The sequence below is a fragment of the Anomalospiza imberbis genome, chromosome 2 (genome assembly GCF_031753505.1).
Source record: "Anomalospiza imberbis isolate Cuckoo-Finch-1a 21T00152 chromosome 2, ASM3175350v1, whole genome shotgun sequence".
NCBI classification, from domain to species: domain Eukaryota; kingdom Metazoa; phylum Chordata; class Aves; order Passeriformes; family Viduidae; genus Anomalospiza; species Anomalospiza imberbis.
In genome coordinates, this window is record NC_089682.1 from 32,846,376 (window position 1) to 32,868,511 (window position 22,136).

The window sequence follows — 22,136 nt, forward strand, 5'->3', positions numbered from 1 at the left end:
TAGAGAAATTGTAACTTAGTGGAGAACACGAGATACACATCTAATCAGAACTTTCTGAATGTAAATCATATTCATGCAAGGCAGGCAGATTTTATTGGTAGGAGAAGTCAATAACACTAACGAGGAAAAATTCATTCTGTTGAACTTGTAGTACTTTTAATGTGCCCAATTTTTGCTGGGTGCTCTTAGGCTGCCTTTTTAATTTAGATTTCCAGACACTTCTGAACCACATCCTGGATGCAAACCCTACCACAGCCATATGTAATTTTAAATCAGAAAAATCCCTCACAACCATAAAGGGCTACAAGGAGATCTTTCTTTCATTTCCTTTCAATACTATTGACATCCAAGTAAGTCTCAGCAAATGTGGTTTAGTCAATAATTCCTCCTGGCATTCCTGGTATGATTTAGAAGGGAGAGTGAGTCACCTACCCGACATAATAACTGTGCTAGGAAGGATGCTATTTGTCACACTGGGCTTTGCCTGACTGCACAGCAGGAGATGAGAAGGCAGCTTGCCTGATTTTGGGATTTCCCTCCCCTCACCTTTCTCTGATTTCTCTAAATCTAGTTCTACTGAAGGCAGTAGAAACACTCTGCTCTTCACTCAGTCTTCACCTTTCACAATTGTCTGTTTTATTTCTGTATCTAAATCTTCTCTTCATTCAGGAATCTCAGAAAATATTGCAAAATCCCTGGAATTCGAAGTAATTTTTAAAGGAAATCCTCCAGCATCTCAAAAGCCTTCAAAGCCTGTAATTAGTATCTGAATAACATGAAGCAAACATCTCAGAAGGAGATTTTTGAAAACCTGGATCAGGACAAGGCTCAAAAAATTGTAAGCTTTTGTTAGGGCTGATAGGAACAATGTGTTATTTCCTCCTCTCCACGGTGGTCCCTGCAGGTTTGGAGTGGATTAGCTTCTGCAGGCTGGCATATAAACCCACAGCTTCACCTCATTGAGAGTTAATTTTTTTTATCTCTAGAATAATTTTAAATTAGAATTCTGAACTCTGTGCTCAAAGTCTTTTCCCCTGTTTGTGCTTTAATATTCCAAATCAACCACAAACTCTTTGCTTTGGTGAATCATCTTTATCACCTTGATGCTGGAATATAGGATGGGATGAGATAAACAATGGATGAGCTGCCACGTTTCTACAGCTGAACATCAGTAAGATGGAGAATTTCCTGCCTCAAGGTCTCAGCATTAGCTAAAAAAGAAATTTCCTTTAAAGTCACAGAGGAGTTAGAGCAGTATAAACAGTGGGGCTGCCAATTCATTGCTCTAGACTTCTGTCAGGAATCTGAGTGAGCTTGGTACTTGATTTTGACGTGCGTGTTTATTTTACACCACAAGGTTTGCTTTTTCCAATCATACTTCTCCTCAGGGTTTATTTAGTTTTGCCAATACTAACAAAACTATTTGTGTGGTACCTGCTGAAATATTATTGAAGACATCTAGCAAGTCATTCTACACCCTCTTCTTAACATATTTTTAACTCTACTGCATAAACAGTTAACTTATTCCTGAAGGAACTGCCTTCCAAATCCCAAGCCACTTAAGCATTTCTGATTATGTATTTGCTGGATGTCACTTGTTAAATTCTGTTTTCTCAACATTATTTGAGCAAAACGCTCTGGCTATCAGAACATAATAGGGGTGTTTCATGTACTGCAGTCATCCAACACTTGTCTGGGCCTTTCATCCTTCTGGCACTGCTTTTCCTTGTCAAAATGTTGGTTGAAGGCAGTCATTTGCTAAACATTTCATTTGGTAATTGCTTTTTTGGGGTGGGTGTGTGAGGGGATTGGTAATTGGCCACTAACTTTAAAACTGAGGACTCTTGAGATGGACAAGCAGGATGTTGTTCAGTTTGATAAAGCAGAAATACCAGTTCAGTGCAGAGTGTCTCTGCATGCTCTTTCTGCTTTAGGGTACTCTAAATTTACCAGATCTGCAAATTAATCTAATTTTGAGCTTAATATTCTTAACAGTTTATACTCCCTCTGCTTTCTGTTGTTCTGGCTATCACTGATCAGTGCTTAAAATTCCTGTAGACCCTTGTGTGCTTCAGCATTTTTTTTTCTGCCACAACTGTTATTATGCATTGTTTTCCAGGGACAGATTTCACACGGGATTGGTGAATCAATGTTTTCTGCCAAATTTCATGAGTGTCTGGCAAAATGACAGTATTAATTGAAAAAACCTGCTGGTAGTTCAAGCCTGTTTATGTAAACAGGGGCACTTTTTCTTTCCAGCCATGTATCCCAGTCATTTTGTGGTGGGATTTTAGTTCCTGGCCACTTGAAAGCTCTCATTCTGAATGTCAGGTAAGTCTTTCTTCAGGAAGAATATTAGTTTTATTCCAGGTGAAAACACTAATCTGAAAGAGGCCAGCAGAAGTTATCCCCCTTCTCAAAAAGACTCCTTTTGAGTTTTTTGGGTTTTTTTGGTTTTTTTTTTTTTTTTTTGTTTTGTTTTGTTTTGTTTTGTTTTGTTTTGTTTTTTATTTGGGAGGAATCTTAGAGAAAGGAGTTTTTCCCTCGAGGCAAAATATTCCCAGGAAAATGAAATAGGTGAGGAGATGGATAATTTTTAATCACCAGTCTTATACAGGGATTCCCAAATCTTTGTATTTGCATTCCAGGATCATCTGCTTAGAGGACAAGTACAGATCTATAAAACATTTCGGGCTTAAGTGATTTATGAGCTGTATGATACAAAACTCTGGGTGAAATTCACTTTATTGAGTGAAAGTGGTGTCTGTCTTTAAGCTCATAAACAGACCTCTGCTGTAAAGATGTGCTGTTTTTTTCCTTTTTTATATTGGATAAAATATTTAAATTCAGGTTTGAAAAGATCAGAAGACCATTTATTGTGAGGTGCCCTGACCTTCGCACAAGAGTATTTAATTGAGAACCTGTGCAAACACTGCTCTGTCTCCTCCTCATCTGTTTGCTGGGACACGTGCAGCTCCAATGGGTTTTTTCTGTCCTCTGCAGAGAAGGAATCACATTTGGGATGAGCCCAGAATATCTTTTTTTTACCTGCTTTGGCTCTGATAACCTAAGGCCCTGATGCTTGGACTCTGCCCTCCAGCTGAGTTGATTTCCTTGCTGTGAGCTGCAGCATTTAAATCCAAGCCACCTGGTCAGAATATTTTAATATTTAGCCCTGAAAAGCTATTTCTAGTTCAGGCCAGGCTTCTAATTTAGAGTAGCCCTGCTGGTTTTGATGGGATGTGGCAAACATTGAGGTCCTGCATCAATCCAGTCAGTCCAGTTATCAACAAGGAGGTTCCAGCCAGAAGTCAGAATAATTATTTGTGTATTTATGTGGTGGTGGTTTGTTTTATTTCCTTTTCTCTTGCCAATACCTGAGCTCAATATCTTCAATTTATCCATGTAAGAGCACATTTGCTGCAGTCATGCTGCTGACTGTGGTGTAGATGTAGCCTGGGTCTCGTTTTGCACAGGAAATAAGCAAGTCTTCCTGGCATAAATAGGATAAAAACTAATGGCTACATCTACTTTTCTTCATTATCTTCATCATTTTGCTGCTGCTCTCAGGCAACATGTCAGCATTTAGTCATAAACATCTCTGTAAGAAGTGTGTGCTGACAAACATCACATTATATTGCAAGTTCATCAGATTTCTGAGTGGGCTTTTATTTTATTTTTTCTATGGCTGCAGGATTTTTTTCTGTGGGTGACATTACTTACTGATCTCTGTCCTTTTTTTTTTTTTTTTTTTTTTTTTAATTAATTTGCCCTTGCTTTAGGAGCAAATCAATCTGCACAGATTTGTTTTGGGTATAAATAGTGGGAGTGTCTGGTAAAGAAAGTTTCTGTTTGTGAACTCACGTGCTCAAAAGGAAAGAAACACAGAGCTGATGTTCTGGCAGTTTTATTTGATGGAAGTAAATGTGAATACAAGTTTTACTAAGAAAAAAGGAGGACCACAAGACTTGTCCTATTTGTATGAAATCCCTATTTGTGGAAAAATTTTCAAAAATTTGATCCTTTTTAATTAAGCTGCAACTTGGCGAGTGAAGGGGGAAAAATTATTTGGACTAAATTGATTAAAAACATAGAAAGGGCTCTTATGGAATTTTCCCTGAATTTAAACTCTTGATGTATTTGAGTCAAGTCATTATGTGCCACATTCACAATTTGTACCAGCTGACTTTAAGGGTACTTCATTAGTGCAATGCCAGTGAGAATTTTCCACTTAGTGAAAACCTAATGAATGCAGAAGATTTAACAGCCTTTGAAGTTCCATTAATCTAAAACATGAAGAATCAAAAATAACAATGAATTTTTCACTTATAATACAATTTATCATGTGAGTGAACACACAGGCTAGAATCATTACATCTTTTTTTGGTGTCTTGAAAAGAGTTGATGAAGAAAATTCATATGTAAGTAAGTAACCATTAGTAATTGCACAACTACTGGAATGGATCCTAAAAACAACAGCAAATTTATCTAAAATAAAATCTAGTTCTTCAATGCCTCTGTCCTTCAGATGAGTTTTTCATGAGCTTGAATAAAATTTTGATTTATAGAGGCCGGGTGTCTTTCTCATACAATGCTTGTAGTAAGTTGTTGTTCTGCAAAATGTGAATGGATCAGAGTTTTTTGCTGGCTCTAGTCATGAATTGTTTGTTAATGGGAGCAGTTGGAAGACTTCTCAATCTGAAATTCTTGAGCTGGAAATTTCTTTTTAACATTCCTAGGTAAATGATCTGATTCTAGTCTCCTACTTTTTTATCCTTGAGTAACTCCAATGCTGCTACTTTGGTTTTTATACTGTCAAAAGTCATGACTTGGCTCAATGGGAAACCAAAGACCTAAAGTTTAAATAATTAGCACTAGTTGAGCATTATTTGGGGATCTGTAATATTTCAATATTTTTAATCTTCATATCCAATTAATTAAATTCTATTAGGAACCACCATGACTGCAGGAGTTGTACTAATACTGTTATGCTATGGGTGTGCACCCAGCTTTAAAGCCAAGTTTAAAATCAATTCCTGTCTGCAACTTTTTTAGCAGTCAGACTGAGTTAAGATGGTTTAATAAACCCACCAATGTCAGTAAGTAATGACAGCTTACCATAATTTCTTAAAGAAATCCTAATGTTGCCAATAAAGAAAGTCACATGCTGTGGACACAGAAATCACAGAAATTTGTGTACTCTTCTAAAAGCCTCTAAAGTTTCTGTGCAGCTCTCACACTACAGTGCCATGAATATGTAATCAAGTTTTTCATTAACATAAATCTTTATGTATTATGATGTCAAATGAGTGAAGGTTCCAGCACAAAAAATTTAAGCATTTTGGAGGGAGAGTGATTTAAAAAGAGATGACAGAGACGAGAATCTCAGCCTCCAGTCTATGTTCCATTAATTTTAGGCAGTAAAATAATATAAATATAGTGATAGGGAGAGCCAAATTTGGATTTCAGTTCCATGAAGGAATATTGAGAATGTTTTCTGTCATAAGCTAGGCTAAAATATTGAAAATTTTGAGTCTCAACTATGTTTGTTGAATATTGTATTGTTGCCAATTTGTTACATTACTGATTTTATAAGTATATATACGCACACACTTGTAAACCAAGTAGATTTTAGGGTGTTATTCAGCTGCCAAACCACACTGATCTGACATTTCTTTAGCAGTATTCAGGTGCTGCTCTGGAAGTGTGGAGCCCTCAGCCAGGTGTGCTGTCCCAATATACATGTTGAACATCTTGGGAGGATCTAAACAAGAATTAAATTCATATATTTAGGCAGCTGAATACCACTGTAATTGTATGTATGTACCATTGTAATCATATGCATAACATACTTATAATTTCTATTGCTTTCTCTTTGTATCTTGTGGAAAGAATAAATTTTCAAGTTGTAAAATTAATTCTATGAAGAACTTAATGAAGTAGAGCATTTAATTATTTAACTCAGTTACTTTCACTTTGTTTAGCTATATAAAATTTCTTAATTTTTAGTAGCTCTTTGTAGGTATTTCCAATGGCAGAAAGGATATCACGTTAGGGGGTTTAAATTGCTGGGAATGTTAATACAAGCAGTAGTTCAAGAAATTAAATTCAGACACATGGAGAAAAACTCATGCTAAACTGCTTTCAGATATAATTTTTAGTGCTGTAAAAATGGTACTCTGCACTGAGCAGGTAAGACATACACAGGCATTTAGTTTCAAATAGGCAGGAAAATGAGGATGCTTGTGAAGAAAACTAACACTGAAAATTAGTAAAAATTATTAAAATGCAATAAGTGAAAAAGATCTAGCAGAGCTGTGGTCCTACAAAGAAGGAAGTGCAGTAAACCATGAGGAAACGCAAGGAAGAAGAAAATCAGAACTGGTTCTCCCTTGCAAGGAAGAGAAATATTCACAGAAGGTGTGACTGCATGGCTGAGTCAGCAGTTATCAGCCAGGAATCAAAGTATTTTCCTTAATATTTTGGGCACTAGATTCCCCAGTTTCCATAGTTAAAGCATTAAAACTAGAATGGAGTAAATGCAGAGAAGGTAATTGTATGGGTTTGTGTAATTGCTGTATTTTCTCTTTCACATGGAGAACACATTGTGGCAATATTCTTGTTGAGCATTACTGACAGAAGCTGAGGCAGACAAAGCCAATAAATTTAACAGGCAAATGGAGGCTCTCATGAGTCAGCCCAGTGTCCTGTTTGCCACTGTAGGGGAAATCCAGTATGGGAGACACAGGAAATCAATGCAACTGCAACACCTTAAACACTCTGAGATTCTAAAGATCAGACCAGTCTAGCTTTTCTGCATTCAGTACAGTCCTTCCTGATGAGGTTGTCTTAAAAAAATAGAAAATTCCTTAAACTTATATGATTTTAATTTTTTAATGCTGCAACTCAAAAATAACTTTTATTTAGAAATGAGTGATGAGATTATTATCATAAAGAGAAATCTTAGCATGGGCAAGAATATTTAGAAAGGAAAATCATGCTGCTCTAGAAAAAAGAGCATAAGAAATGTGATGTTAGCTTCCAGTTCACATATGAGACTGGTTCCATCATGGAAAATCACAGAAACATTGGCTGGAAGGGACCTGTGGAGGTCCAACCATACGCTCAGAGCAGGACTGTCACCAATGGGCAGATTAGCTTAGCTGTGGCTTTGTCTGGCTGAGCCTCAAAAACATCTGAGGTGGTTCCAACATCTTTCTGGACAGAAAAATGAAGAAAAAAGTTTGCCCATAAATTAAGCTGAAGCCAGGTTATGAGCTGCTCCTCATCAGCCATTTCTTTGTGCAGAGCTGAGAGAATACAGACAGTTAAAAACCGATAATTTGTTTCTTCTGCTTAATTTTCACAGATATGCAGATCCATATTATGTTGCTGAAGAGTGGCATTATTCCAACACAACCCCACCTCTTCACTGGCAGATTTATACACAGCATCAAAAGGCACTGTCAATAAGCTACAGGTACAATTTGGATGAGTAGGGGAAATTTTGGTAGATAGTAATCCTTTATCCACTAAACTGCTATTTTTCAAAAGGGATTATTTTCATACACAGCTGCCCAGAGGAGATGTCAATATATAGAAGAGAAATAGTCCCATTTCCTTAACAAATGAGATTTTACTTGTACTTTTCATCTGGACAGCAGACCTGAAGGAGCTGAGTACAGCAGGGTATGCTCCATATTGCAGCACTGCTGGATCACTTCTCTCTTTCTCAGTTATCTGGGTGGGTAAACACGTGCTGAGAGTGTAGCACCAAGGTTTTAGTGATTGATGCTGCTGGCAAAAAGCAAAATGTGTCAGTTTTTTCCACACCCTCTGCAAAATACATGCAGCATGAGTGCCTCTATGCAAATTGCTTGAGGGCTTCAAAAATGGGGTTGTGAGGGATAGAATAGGAATGTAGATGCTGTAATGTCACATAGCAGATATTTTTCAATCATATGATTGTTTTTCTCTCTTGGCTTGTACAAGTCAAGCACTTGCATAAACAAGCACTTGCTTGTTTCTATTTGCTGTTTCTGAATGCTGTGGGATTTTGTTGCAGAACAAGAGAGAGTTCATTTAAATGGTGGTTAATATTTCTAAATAGTTGACTACAGGTTTTAAGAGCTACATGGATGCTGATTTCACATCATTCCTATGAGATGTGTGCAGTGAAAAAGTGAAGCAACGTGTTTTCATGAGAGTAAAGCAGAATTATTGAAGTAAAAACATAAATCTGAGGTTTCCTCTTATGTATACTATGTCTTGCTTTACTTTTGTGAAATTGGAAAAATTCTTAGCCAGGTGTGGATTCTGATGTTCACTAGAACAGAAACCATCTAATTTCCATAGGATTAGGATGATACACAATGCAGAAAGAGACCAAATTATCACCAAAGAATTCAAATTCCCTACTTGTGGCTTCTGTACCATCACATCTTGCAAACACTACGAAGAGAACCACAGTAGCATTTAGTAACCAGTCTTGCTAAAATCTGGGTAAAATAATCACCATGAAGCTATTTGTAAGTTTTCTCACATTTCTAAGTTTGTCAATACTCCCAGGACAGTTGTAAGAGGCCAGGAGTATTACTGAGTTATTGATGCTATGAACAGTAACAAACACCAAAATAAACAATTTAAAAAACCTTCCATGTCCATGGAGGATAAAAAAAAAAAAAAATTCTGCTTTTTTTACCATTTTTGTAATGTTTTGGAGTATCACAGGACATAAAAAATGAGAATGCTCTACCTTGTGGTAGTCAAGCCATCCTCAGCCCAGGGATGGAAAAAGTACAGAAGCTGCAATTTTGAACTATATTTGGTTTTTTTTTCAATAGCAAACACTCAATAAGTGTATTTTGGAATTCCCCTTTCAGTATTTCTGGAGTTGTCTATTTACAGTCCAAGTTATCCCTTGCTGCTTGCAAAAGGAAGGGAAATTATGTGAATGTGAGGGAATTCTCACATCCCTGACTGCTTACTGACTGAAGTATTTTTTAAAAAAATGTATTTTTATGCAGTTAAAGCCAGTGTCATTTTTTCAGAATTGCTACTCTAGACTGCTTTGAAAGTTGTAATCTATCACTGGAGTGATATTCCCAAGTTGCTTCATATTTGTCTTCGTTAATAGGATTTTATGGAAGTGAATACTTAGAGCCCAGCCCTGTGTTTGCTTCAGGTTGGACTAAAAGTCTCACATGAAAAGAACTGGATCTTCTCATGTTTTTTTGGGAAAAAGGAATGCATGTTTATGCTTCATCTGGTTGCACTTAAGTTCATTAAGCTGAAAATGAAATCTGTCAAAGAGAGACATGTGTAGCTTTGTTTGTTTATTTGTCTTTTTCCCAAAAATGCCTGTAGCAGGAGTTTGTATTCATCTGCAACCCTCTCCAAACTGGGGTTTCTCTACAAAAGTGTGCAGAAGTTGTGTTTTTTTCTTAGTTTTAGTTCTTAAGATTTTGCAGCATTCTCTCTGAATAGCTGAATAGCAAAGCAGAAAGTCAGCCCTTTATAGCATGTAATCAAGATTTTTATATGCTGAGCATTTTTCATTAGTATAGGGGAAAAATTTTTGCTTCCATTTTGTGGTGTTTTGACAGTAAATACAGTGAATACATTTCTTTGATTACTCTAGGTAGATTTTTGGGAAACCAACGCTTTAAACAGAGATTTGCCTTTCTTTGCAAAGGATATGGATGAGGTATAACAGAAAATTAGAGGTGATCTCTGATGCAAGAGACGTAAAACAGATCATATTTTCATTGCACATCCTTGCAGAAGTCTGTGTGTGACAATTTCTGACAATCAGTGCAAACCAAGCACCGTGCACCACGCTGAGCCTGGAATCAGCATTCACCGCAAAACCCTCAGGAGAGAAATAGGTGGTGATGGTGGGGATGGAAACTGATGTGGATGCAAACTCTGAAAAGTAGAAAAATAGATCCCCTGATGACAAAATCACACCTGGTGTTAAAGCCTAGGCTCTCATTAAGTAATGATTATTGCCTGCTGTGTATAAAAATAGCCAACACAAATAGCAGAGCTTAGCAGTGCTAATTTAATAGTTGACTGTGCTTACGGGTGTTCAGTGGAGCAGAGAGAATAATCTGCTGAGGGTTGCATATTGAGTGATTTCAGTCCCTCTTTTCTACTTCTGGAATAACCACAAACAGATCACAATTTCCAGGAGTTCATCTCTTCAAATATCTTTTATTAACAACTTTTGCCAGATACAATTGGCTGGGTTGATTGATCATGAATATTCTCAGCTCAAACCGCTGTGTGTGCTTGTGGTTAATCAGATAAGTCACATTTTATCATTTTTGTTGACTGCCTGGGTAAATTCACAGCAGCTTTCAGGGAGCTGAACCCAGCCATGTGTTAAAGGAAGCAAATGTGTAAAAAGCCACATACATGTAAAGTATATTTACCAAAACACATTTGCATTATTTATATTCAAATTTGATAGAAAAGGGTCTTCACAGTGTGTGTTAACTAAGAGTTGAATGGGACCTGCAACTTTGCACTTCATGAAAAGTTACATTTTGCTATTGCTGATGTGTATTCTAGTGTGTGATGTGTATGCTATATTTCCTTCTCAATTGAAGGTGAAATAAGACTCATCCACTGCCTTTTCAGTGTTGGAAGGAAATGTCATGCTGGAAAGGCATAGGAGACCTAAATTTGTATCTTTAAAATGTTAAATGGTAACCAGCTGATGCCACCAAAATATAGCACAGTTTTGGGATTTTACAGATCACTCTAATGCCCTCATGCGACTTATGTGTGGTCTGTACCACAGAGGAGCAAGCCTTTCTAATATTTATTTTTCAGTTCCTGGGCCAATGGAGAAGCCTGGGAGGTGTTATCCTGTTGCAGATCCAAGGTAGCTCAATTATATTTAACTTGCCTATAATCAGTACTGAATTTTATCTCTTGTAGCTGCTACTTCAGAACTCATCAGATTCTGTGATTCTGTAGGTTATCTTGTGCTCATGCATTTGTTTGTGGCTGCTGGAAGAAAACAAAGATGAAATAAGAAGTGAAAATAATATTGGAACATAACTGGTATTGATTGTCTCATTTAGTGTTTTTCCAAATCTTTTTACACCTGGAAGTTGCTGGTGATATTTCCTTACAAAAATAAACAGGAGTCAAATTAGCAATAGTTTGGGAAAAAAAATTAAAAGGATTCTTGAAAAAAGAAAATATCAGAATTTAAATACTAATTTGTAAAACTGGAAATACTCATTCTGAAATGAAGCTAAACACCTTTCTCTGGGAGCAATTTTTTATTGATAGTGTTTACTTATGCTTTTCTCCATTTGCTTTCCCTTCCTTCTTTTAAAAAGAAAAAAAAATAGATAAAATATTGCAAAAGAGCAGATGCATTTGCTCATCCATTTTGCTGAGGAGGTATCTGTCAGCCCAGCAGGAAAGAACAAGCAGGAGGGGATTCTTCTACTGGCTTAGAGTTGTTCATCAGTCTTTCTCCAAAATCCATGAAACCACAGCTCTACACCTCTGACATGAGGTAGCATAAGAAAGAGCACCATCAAATGAGTAATTGGGACAAAAATTGAATTTTTATACCCAGAGTTGCTAAGCATTTTCATCACTTAGTGATTCACTGAAAGTATCTTCATTCCACGCTGCCTAATCCCAAGCTGCTTTTATTTGCATGTTTAAACTTGAACATAACATTTATTTGGCTGCAGAACTAAAAATTTACCCCAAAATAGATCTTCAGTTCCAATTGTGGCAATTGTGTCTTTAAAACACATCTAATCATGTCCTTCATTGCTTGGAGATTTAGTACATCAGCTTTATCTTGTTTATTTAGGCAACTGATATGGTTTTCAAAATATGAATAATGAGGCATGGACACAGCTCACTGTGCTGTGACAGAAATGAAGGAATCTTCAGATTTTTTCTCTGTGTCAAAGGTACTGTTTGATATAATAATTTTCTGAGTTAAATAACAGTCTGAGTTACAGTATGGTCTAAAATATAACCAGAGGTGTGAGAAAGCCTCTGTCTCAGTGAGCTCAGTTATATTCATGCACAATCTTTTTTTTCAGATGTCCTTCAGTAGTTCCCAGCTGGGTCTCCTTCAGCCAAAGCAGCTGGGAGCTTGAGGAGTGAACTGAAAAATGTTCTTTTCACTCCTATCCACCTTAACTGGAAATGATTCAAACCTGTTTTATTCAGCACAACTTGCTCTCTCCTTTACCCCTAGGAGGAGCATGTTTTCTAAGGATGGGTGTTGGATGACATCACTTATTTCCTAGGTTTGGAGAGACCTTTACTTTGTTTACATGGCTTTCCTTTAAAGCAGAAACACCTCCAGGGCTAGGTAGGTGCCTTTCTGAGTGACTTCTGCAGAGGCAGATATTTGATACAACTGGTCCTGACTGGGTTTTTTCCCCCTTGCTTCTCTTTCCCTCTCCTTTATACACTCCTAAAATGTCCTTTACTTCACAGGTACTAAATAACTTTACTCAGTAAAATCCCAGCTTGTATCTGTCTCCACTTTGTCTTGGCTCTTTTGACTCACATTTATCTCTGAATCTGCTGTGTTTATTAAAGACCAGAACAAACCTGCCTGATTTTCTGAACTGCACCTGTTGGCTTTATAAAGATTTGACTTCTATCTTCAAATCTGTTGAAGCAGTGGATTTATCCAGCATAATTTGTGTCTTATTCATGTACTCTTCTTCTTCAGGAAGATAGCATCAAGGTTAAAGAGACATCGTTAAGACTTAATTTCAAGTATCAGGAGGAAGACAGAGCGATCCTGCCTTGCATCTTGCCAAGCCATAGGTAAGCTGTGATATATGACAAATATTGAAGCCAGAGATGACTCACAGTTCACTGAGGAAGATTTAAACACTGTAGGGTGATGTAAACACAAATGACTGTTTTCTAGAACCACAGGGGTGATTTATGAGGTCTATGATTTCTAAATAAACAAATGAGAGTATTTCATGGGAAGCTGTCTTCCCTCCTCTAATTGAGTGACAAATGGAACAAACCAGAGAGGTCTCCTGTCACCACAGGTATGGGCTTGCCTGAACTTTTGCTCTGTGGACATTTAAAAAAATTCCCAAACCCCTTCAATAGTCTCTTAGAGTGCTTTATGTTACACTAGTTATATCACTACTATTTAATTTTCCTGAGCTGAGAGCTCAATGGTGAAGTTTTAAACCAGTGCTTCATTATATTTTCTAATTATCTATGTAGATAGCTGTTGTTATTTGGCTAAAAATGAATTTCAGTACATGTTGAAGAAAAACAGCAAAAAAAAAGGGGTTTTTAAAGTTATAAAATTTTTAGATTGGCTCAAGTGAATAAGGAAAAAAAAATCTGAAAATAGAGCTTTGACTCATTTTACTTGATCTGAAACCATCAGTTTATCCTGCTAGCTGGACTTTTTATAATTTGACCTTGAGTGAAAGAGCTTTCATTCCTGATAGAAACTAATTGTATGTATGGTGTTCAAACCATCGTGTTGAAATTAAATTAGTACTGCACAGGAGGGGATCATACAAGGAAAAACACACTGTCTTAATGGGCTATAAACCTGAGTGAAGCACTGTTTTCAAACCAATGAAATAGCTATAAAGTCATCTTTGCTCTTTATGATTCAAATATACCCCTGAAAGTTATCATTTATACCTTAAATACATAAACCTTAGAGAGTGAAAAACTGCATGTTTCAGTTACATGACAATAAGCCCTCAGTTGAGTTGAGTTTTTTACCAAATATTTATGCTGAGAGTTGAAATGACAAGTTTTCTGGATGATCTTTGAAGGGAAGTCAGGTTTCATTATATTAGCACAAGCCTTTGAGCTGTGCTTCTCTTTTATAGGAGCACGTGTTTTAAATTAATGCAGTTTCCATCTCCCTTTTTTTGCAGCACACTTCACTTTCACAGTGCACACAGAGATCTGATCTCAGCTTGTTTGCTCTGAAGACAATGTAAGTTTTGCCAGTGACTTTGACAAAGAAAAGCACTTTGCCCAGTAATTGCTTGTAATATGCAGATATAACTAGCTATAATAGCACGTGCTGTATTTCAAAAACGGAAGGAAGAAGAAATGTAAAGCCATAATACTGAAGAATTCTGGGCCTTCACTACATCCCCCCTTTTATACTGGTGAGCTCTGGAAATGTACTCTTGAAATGGTGTAATTATGAATTTGAGTCATTTCAAGGTTGCTTTACACAGTGTTAAGAAGCCTTTGCATACCAGGGGAATGGTGTTTGGGTATTGTCTTCAAACTCTCTTCTGTAAAGAGCAGTATGGTATTGAAGACTGCTCCAGGAGAAGAAACACAGCACAGAAGTGCAGTGGCAGTGAGTCTGTTCTTGCATCTGGCTGTGGTGGTGAGCAGTGAGCACCATCATCACATCCCACTGTGTTTGAGCTGGACATCATCCTGGACAGTGCTCAAAGTCAGCTGGAAACAAACACTGGCTGAGATGTTCATAAACAACAGGCTGGAGTTTGTAAACTGAAATTATTGTTTGTTAAAACCCATCAAAGAGTATGAAAGCCTTCCCTAGTCTAGATTTGGGACTAAGAACCTAAACTGATATGCTCTTTGCCTTCTCCTTCCTCTGTTTCGGAATTATTCTTCAGCAGAAGGTGATGAAATTTCAGCACTGAAAGGTGATGAAGCTTGTGGTGCTTCTGGAAACAAATTTATCTGTGCAGGGTGAAGGCAGCTTTCTAGAAATGTTGAAATTCACTCATTTCTGCTATCCTGCCTCCAAAGACATTTAGAAAGACACAAGAATTACACCTGCTGCCACTCCTGGGATCCACATTTAGTGGGAATTCACACCCCATACACCCATTTAAAGCCACATAGCTGAGTCTACTTGTTAAGCGGAAAAGTCTCAGCTTTTATTTAACTAAACTTCTGTCTTCAGAGATAAGACTTGTAAGTGTAAAATCAAACTGAAGGGAAGAAAAACAAAATTCCTGTCTTGGCCTTTTGTGTAGTTTAGTGAAGGAGGGAATCTGCTCACCACTGAATAGTTTGGATGGCCATTTTTACTTTAATCAGGTAAAATGCATTTGTTTTCTGAGAGTAAGAAAGAACACAAAATAAATGAAAACACTTATGGCAAGACTTAAGGATATCCATGTTCACTTACAGCCACTTTTTAAAATCAATAAAGCAAATCAGGATCCTCTTCTGCTCTGTAGTGGAATTTTGATGTTGCAAATATATCTAAGAAAGAGCTTTGAATAAGCTTTGCTTATAAAAAAAGTCCTGATCCTGCAAGTTCTTGTAAATGAGCTATCACCTGATCACAAACCTTTTGGATTTCTTACGGCTGAGTAAACTGAGTGAAAAAGACTGAGCCCGCCTTAAAAAATTCTGGTTTTTAACTGTGTACATTCCCATTCCTTTGGTTTTTATAGGTGAGTGGATTTGTAGAAAGATTTTGATGAAAACTGTAAAATATGTACTATTAACATCCAGCATCTAACAGAAGAAATGTTACTGAAGTACAAACACTACCAGTTCACACCTCTGGACTCCCATTTCTCATTTATTTCTTGTCAACAGAATAAAATGGATTTGGCATCTTTGTTTAATGTTCACACCTCTGAAACTGCTGCTGTGGCTCGTTCCAGCAGGCACTGGAGTTATGCTCCAGTGAAATTAAAGGAATTTCATTTGCTTCTATCTTTGGCACCTGAAAAGGGAGTTGATAAGATAAAGTTTTTGCCAGTTGTATCCCAGCTCAGCAGTGACACGAGATAGTGTCTGTGAGGTGCAGCTGTGAATCAGGAAATGATTGAATAGATTATATCTGTCTACCTTAGAGAAAAAACAAACTACAATTTTTCAAAAATTTCATAAAATTATACAGGACCTACTGGAAAAAAATTCAATTCCATTTCTGTGTTGTTACTGTCAGTTTACAGTGGAAGGGCTGCTTTTTAGCAATGACTAATAACGATACAAGACAAATTCGGCAAACATAATGATATTGGCTTTCTCTGTTATTTCTCTAAAAGCAAGGCCTATTTTTTTAACTTACAGATGCAAAAGCATCTCTGTCAGTAACAAAATCATCAATATCAAAAGCCACATTTTGAAGGGCCAGAAAAATCAAGCATTCTTTGTCTCAGACTGAAGGTTTTCTTAACTTTCACAGTCCTGTAAACTGTTGTTAACTCCAGTGGGATCTGAACGTATATTTTTGCTGTTGGTTCCTGCTTCAGAGTGTTTGAAGTGAACTGTGATCAGTGTTCATGTTGAGAGGAAAGTTGGCTGGAAGCAAGGATGTGACTGAACCACTGTATTTTCAGACAAAGTTGGGTTTTTTCCATGGAAAGTACTGGAAGTATGTACTATTTAATTACACGTAAGAAATATTTTCACTTTTTCATCAGATAAGGACTACTGTGGAACCATTTAGGGGCTTGAAAAATAATATTGGCAATTTACAAAAAATATCTTTCAAGAAGCATTTGGCAAAGCCCCAGTCCTATTCCTTAAAAAAACAAATGAACCATAAATACTGGGTTTGATGCAAATTGACAAATCACTTCAGCCGATCTGAGCACGAATATTGGTGTGGACAAACAGCTTGGCTGGATAAAAATGAAAATGTGCATATTTTCAATTTATAATGAGATCTAGAGAATACAGATACCCTCCAGACTGAAGTGCACAAGATGAAATTTGAAACACATTTATGGAAAAATGCAAATATTTTGCGCATGAATTATAATGTGGCTGCAACCCCGTTGTTTATAGCTGAGAAGGAAGATACATGATATACCCAAAGTGAAAACACTTGTGAGTTAATGGCAAGTTTTTCTTCATTATGCAAAAATATTACATAGATCCTGACAGTCCTTGAGTTTCCAATCCATGCCCAGAGCCATTGGTCCCATTTAGGTTTCACTGATCTGTTTTACCCTGAGCAAGGGCCATGCAACAAGTCTTTTCCAACAAAGGTTTCCATTGTATGGCTTCAGCCCAAGGGTAATAAATTGCAGGACCAAAACTGGTGATGATTTTAGGAGGATCAAATCAATTGTACTTGAATTTAAAGGTAGGATTGATGTAGCAGAGAACTTGAGCCCTGTTATTTTACACAGTTAATCTGGAATTAGTTGAAACCTAAGGGTGGTAGGACTTTCTCAGAGACCCACAAATAGCAATGCACAAAGAGAGGTTTTCTCCTTTTTGTTCAAACAGTGCTCTTGGCTAGAAATCTTAAAAAGAACAGCTCTTTTAACACTGTATTATGAATTTTTTTTTTTTTTGGTTATGATCTGAGGGTAATCTGACATCTAGATTGGCTTCACACTTTTCTACAGGCAATGTGTGACAAGAGAGGAAACTGAGGAGATGGGAGCATTATCTAAATGATATGAGAAAAAGCCCTAAGACATCCTAATAAACCACATTTATCCACATCAGAGCAGTAGCAATTATAATTGGCATAATGTTAACTTGGTTTCAGAGTGTAACTCAGCACATATTTTGTCTCTTTTCTAGAAGGAACAGAAAATCCTCACCAGTATTAAATTAGTTATAGCACATTATGAACTTTTAGGCAGGGAAACATGTCCAGAACTTGGTGAGAGTCCTCAAAAGGGAAGTATTCATGACAGTTCCAATTCTTTTTTTATATAATCCTATTATGTGAAAGTGAGAGATTGCTGGAAACATTTTCCCTTAAAGAGGAAAAAATTGTAGTCGCTTTCCCTTGCAGATGAGAGGTATCAGGGAAGCAGCTTTAACCATGGAAAGGGAATAGTTTTGCTGCAAGGAATAATATAAATCAGATGCATCTTCAAAATTAATTACACTGCAATTTTTTTTTTTTTGCCACTAGTTTCAGAATCAAGGGAAAATAACACATAAATAAATGAAAATGTGGCTGTTTTCTACCTTAGGGATATAGAATGGATTAATTTAATTTAATTAGATGAATGTGCTGCTTAAGTGGAAAGCATTTCCTTGGTGGAGTAAACACACAAGAAGGCTGAACTTCTGAAACTTTGGTAAAAAGCTCCCTCAAATAAGTTTCCCTTTGATTCCTTTAGAAAGAAGAAAAAAAAAACCAAAAAACAAAAAACAAAACATATTATTCATTATTAGAAATGAAGGGTTTTTTCCTAATTGTATAGAGCTGTTTCCCTGTTACATCTTTTTGTTTTCAAGTTCAGATTGGATCCAATTTTAGAATTGATTTTTTTCCCCCATCATAGTCACATCAACTGTTTACTGTCCTTCTTTGCAGTAAAAACATGCAAGATGGTGTTGAATGTCAATATTTGCCATGACTTCAAGTCTCTCAGACAGGAGAAAATGCTATCACAATGTCTGTTGTGCCCAGGTCATAAAATGAGTAGTTTTTCACAAAAGCAGATGGGGAGAAATGTGAATTTATCAACAAAGACATTGCTTTCAGTATGTATGGAACCTTCCTCTTTGCAAAACCTAATTATTTCTTATTTCTGAAGTTAAGGCAGCATTGAGACTAAGAGTCCCAGATTGGCTGTAACTGTGTGTAATTGTGATTTAAAATTTCATGTTCTTTTGGTACTAATGAAAAACAAATGACAAAACAAGTTTTGTTCTCACACACACAAACAAAAAGATTTTATCTCTGCAAGAAGAATTAGGGTGATTTTCATTCTCTTACCTACTTTACATGTTTGGTTTGTTTATGTAGTTGATTTTGGCTGCTCGAACTAGCTCTAAAAGAAACTTACTGTGTTCTGCCTTCCCTGTTAAATCTGGCACAGGGGATGGAATCAGTGCTGGGAAAGATTATTTTTTGCAGGAATAATGAAGCAATAGGAACATTGCTGTCCTTTTTTTTCCTCCCCTCTTAAAGTAGATTTGGATATACCCAGTGGTTTGAAAAAAATTATACTCTGCAATGTCCCATGAGGAATTACATGCCTATTCCTGGATTTATTTGTAAATGAAAGCTCAAGTTCTTAAATTCAGTCTGTGGATAAGAAATCTCATCAAAGAGCAATTCCACTCAGGGCAGCAGGAACTGTCCATACCTGACTCACTGCAGGCATCAGGAGTTATAAAAGAAAAAAGACAGACAGAGATTCAAACTTATAATTTAGGGGTATTGATGGTGCTGTCTGCTCGGGAAGTTTTGAAACCTTTCTCTGAGAATAATTTCAGCTTATTCACTGTATTAGTCACAGTCTCACTCCTCTTCCTGTGTCCATTATTTAATTTCTCTTTCCCCTTTTTTTTCTTTCTCTGGTTCTCTGAGCAAGTGTCTCTTGGACTTCACTGTTCTAGTGAGAGTTAATTTATATTCACAATAATTATATTGTTTTACAAGTTTATTTTAAATCACACCTGACAAATCCCTACCACTCATGGCAGGGCTTACAATTACCTGGATCTGCCTGAGGCTTTGCAGACCTTCACCCAAGACCTCATTGTGTAACTAAAAGTTACTTTTAAATTGATTATCACAGAACAGAAAGCATTGTCACTGTGCAGCTCATCTGTTCTTCTGACCAAAGTGTCTTAACATGGGCACAAATTGTAAATCTAAAATCAGTTATTGACCAGCTCTGGGTGACTTAAACTTGCTGCCCTGTGAACCCTTCACCAGAGTTGTTAGATCATCATTATTCTAAGCTATATGACTTGTGTGTGATAGGATTTCTGTGGTATCAGAAATAGTAATTAAATAATATTATAAAAGGTGATAACCTTTGCAAATGGGCTCATTTGGATTCATAGAGCAAATAGCACCACTGCAGACTATGTTTGCATCTCACATGGCTGGTGCTTTTCTGGCTGAACTACACAGATTATCAAAATTTACTGTTTATCATACTTTCCTCAAGAATTCCAAGTAGTTTTTTGTATTTTTTCAAGTTTAAATTCTTGAAGTGAATTTATATTTTAAAAAAATTATTGCTGGGAAAAAGTCTGTAAACTCATGTTTGTATTTCCAGATGTGAAAAAAACCCAGAGAGAGGTGTGTAGGAAGCTTCCACTTTTATAAATGAAAATTTGAAAATTAGCTAAGGAGAATGTAGAACTTTTGGAAGGTGTCACTGTGGCTTAGTGAGGAACAAACCTTGCAGTTGCCCAAGGCAGACAAGAAATGTTGCAAATTTGCTTCAAAAAACCCGTGGCTGTACCACATAAAAAATGTTTGATTTCTGTCTCAGAACAAACTGACATTTTTGATCCTTCACAGTCTTTCTTGTTGCTATTATTTGGGTTAAGAACATTTTAGGACAAGAAAGTTCCTTAGCTACTCTGTTCCTGCTCTGCATGGTGTGAAGAAGTCAGAGCTAATAACAAAGGTGGTGGCTCTCTGGCAGACTTGAGGTGCAACACGTAAAATATGTGACATAATTATCTATATATCTCCTAATCATATGTGTTTTCTAATTTCTCTCTTGGCAGTTGCTGATGCAATTTTGAGCCATGGTGGAAGGAGTATAATCACCTTGGGGTCAGAGAAAATGTGCAATTGAGTGACTAAATGCCCCCATCGGATCAGGACTTTATTCGGCTGATCTATCCCAAGGTGCAGAAAGGCAAATGAGGAGCATTGTCAGTCAGGTGGGAGATGTTCAGTCCTGGTGGGAGGTGCTTGGCAAGGGCTCTAAGGGCATGTTTGGCTTCACTGGGATGGCCGCAAGGCTGGTGGAACCCTGGGAACCAACCTGGTTTTGCAGGTGCTCTGTCCATCTGTGTGAGGCAGCAAAGCACTCTTGTGAGGAGCCAATTTAGCTTTGTTTTGTCCCAGCAATGGCTGTCAGGGGCACACAGGGGAGGGGACAACCAGAATGAGCTTGGTCTCTGGGAGGACTCTGCCTGGTGACACCGCCCATGGTACAGGCACAGGGGACACTGAGCTGCCCCCAGGGACTGCTCCCATCAGATGGCCGAAGGTTGGACCTGTCAGCAGAGCAGGCTTTGGGAGGAGCCAGGGGCAGAAAAAGGCCTGTGGGCATTTTGGTCTTTTGCCTACTGGGGGCTTTTGGACCTTATGCTTTTTGTCTGGCTTAATTTTGTTCCTGACCCATCTATTTTTAAAAAGACTTTGCAGTTCCCCACAGTGGAACGTGACGTTCTGTTGTGTTGCTGATGAGCAGTGACAAAACAAACCTCAGCTCCCTTGGGGACTCTTGGTGCATCTGAGATTTCACCTCCTTGAAAAGGCTTAGGAGGACACGTCATATGGATCTTCTTCTACACCTGGCTGTTGTCCCTCACAGACCACGTCTGTATCCCAGTACGCAGATGTGATAACTTGAGCTGCAGCTGATGGGAATTGCCTCAGAGGCACTAAAGACAGTTACGGGCCCAAGGCTCCAATTTCAAGAGTGAATCCTGACTTCACTGAACATACAGTAACATATCCCTGGTTATCATTACATCTGCATCCAGACACAAGAGATGCAAATTTATGGCTTCATTTCAGAACATGAGAATTCCTTTTTTCCCTTGGAGGAGATGTAGAGGAAAGAGGAGATCCCAGACCAGATGCTGCCTTGGAACTGGCCTGGCACAGCACCCCAGGTTCATATTTCAGAGTGTGAATCAGCCTCCATCACCTGGCTGCTCACAGTCACATCCTTTAAAGCTGGGGCAGTCTCTGCAAAGCTTGGCAAGCACCTCCTGGAGCTCGGGAGAAGCTGGGAGCCCTGATGGCCTTGTGCAGCTGGGCTTGCTGAGAATATCTGGGATCTGTGGAAGGTGAGCTGTGCAGCTTTGTCACCTCACTGAGCTGGTTCTTTGCCCATGTATGCACATTTTCACCTCACACCCTGCTAAGGAGCTGGGCATTGCAGTAACAGTGAATTGGGACTGCCAAGCTCTGTCATTGCTTAAGGCAGGTAACTCCTTCACCTTACAAAGATTTTTATTGCAATCAGATGGGACAGGGAATTAAGTGGCCAAGCAGTTTGTCAGCAAGTCAGGATAAATATGACAACTCTGCCTGATTACATGGAGGTTAGAACTGCTCAGAATTGCTGTTGTACTGAGCAGCAGATCAGAAGAATAAGTGCAGCTGGGGGTTTGATACCTGCCTGCGCTGTCTGGGAAATGTCATAGCTGCAAAGAAGCATGGCAGGGACACT

General features: G+C 37.7%; 2 long non-coding RNA genes across 5 annotated transcripts; both read left to right on the top strand.

Moving 5' to 3' along the window:
* The first annotated feature begins 1,809 nt into the window (after positions 1–1,809).
* On the top strand, positions 1,810–21,810 carry LOC137468601 (uncharacterized). 4 transcript variants are annotated; one of them, XR_010996050.1, is made up of 5 exons: positions 1,817–1,935; positions 12,731–12,828; positions 13,926–13,987; positions 16,072–16,223; positions 21,092–21,810. It is a non-coding gene; the product is annotated as an uncharacterized lncRNA (long non-coding RNA). The 4 variants fall into 4 exon arrangements; XR_010996051.1 differs by lacking the exons at positions 16,072–16,223; positions 21,092–21,810 and adding an exon at positions 7,370–7,480 and having other exon boundaries at positions 1,810–1,935; positions 13,926–14,434; XR_010996053.1 differs by lacking the exon at positions 16,072–16,223.
* On the top strand, positions 2,241–3,518 carry LOC137468602 (uncharacterized). Its single transcript, XR_010996054.1, has 2 exons — positions 2,241–2,335; positions 3,006–3,518. It is a non-coding gene; the product is annotated as an uncharacterized lncRNA (long non-coding RNA).
* Positions 21,811–22,136: the final 326 nt, after the last annotated feature.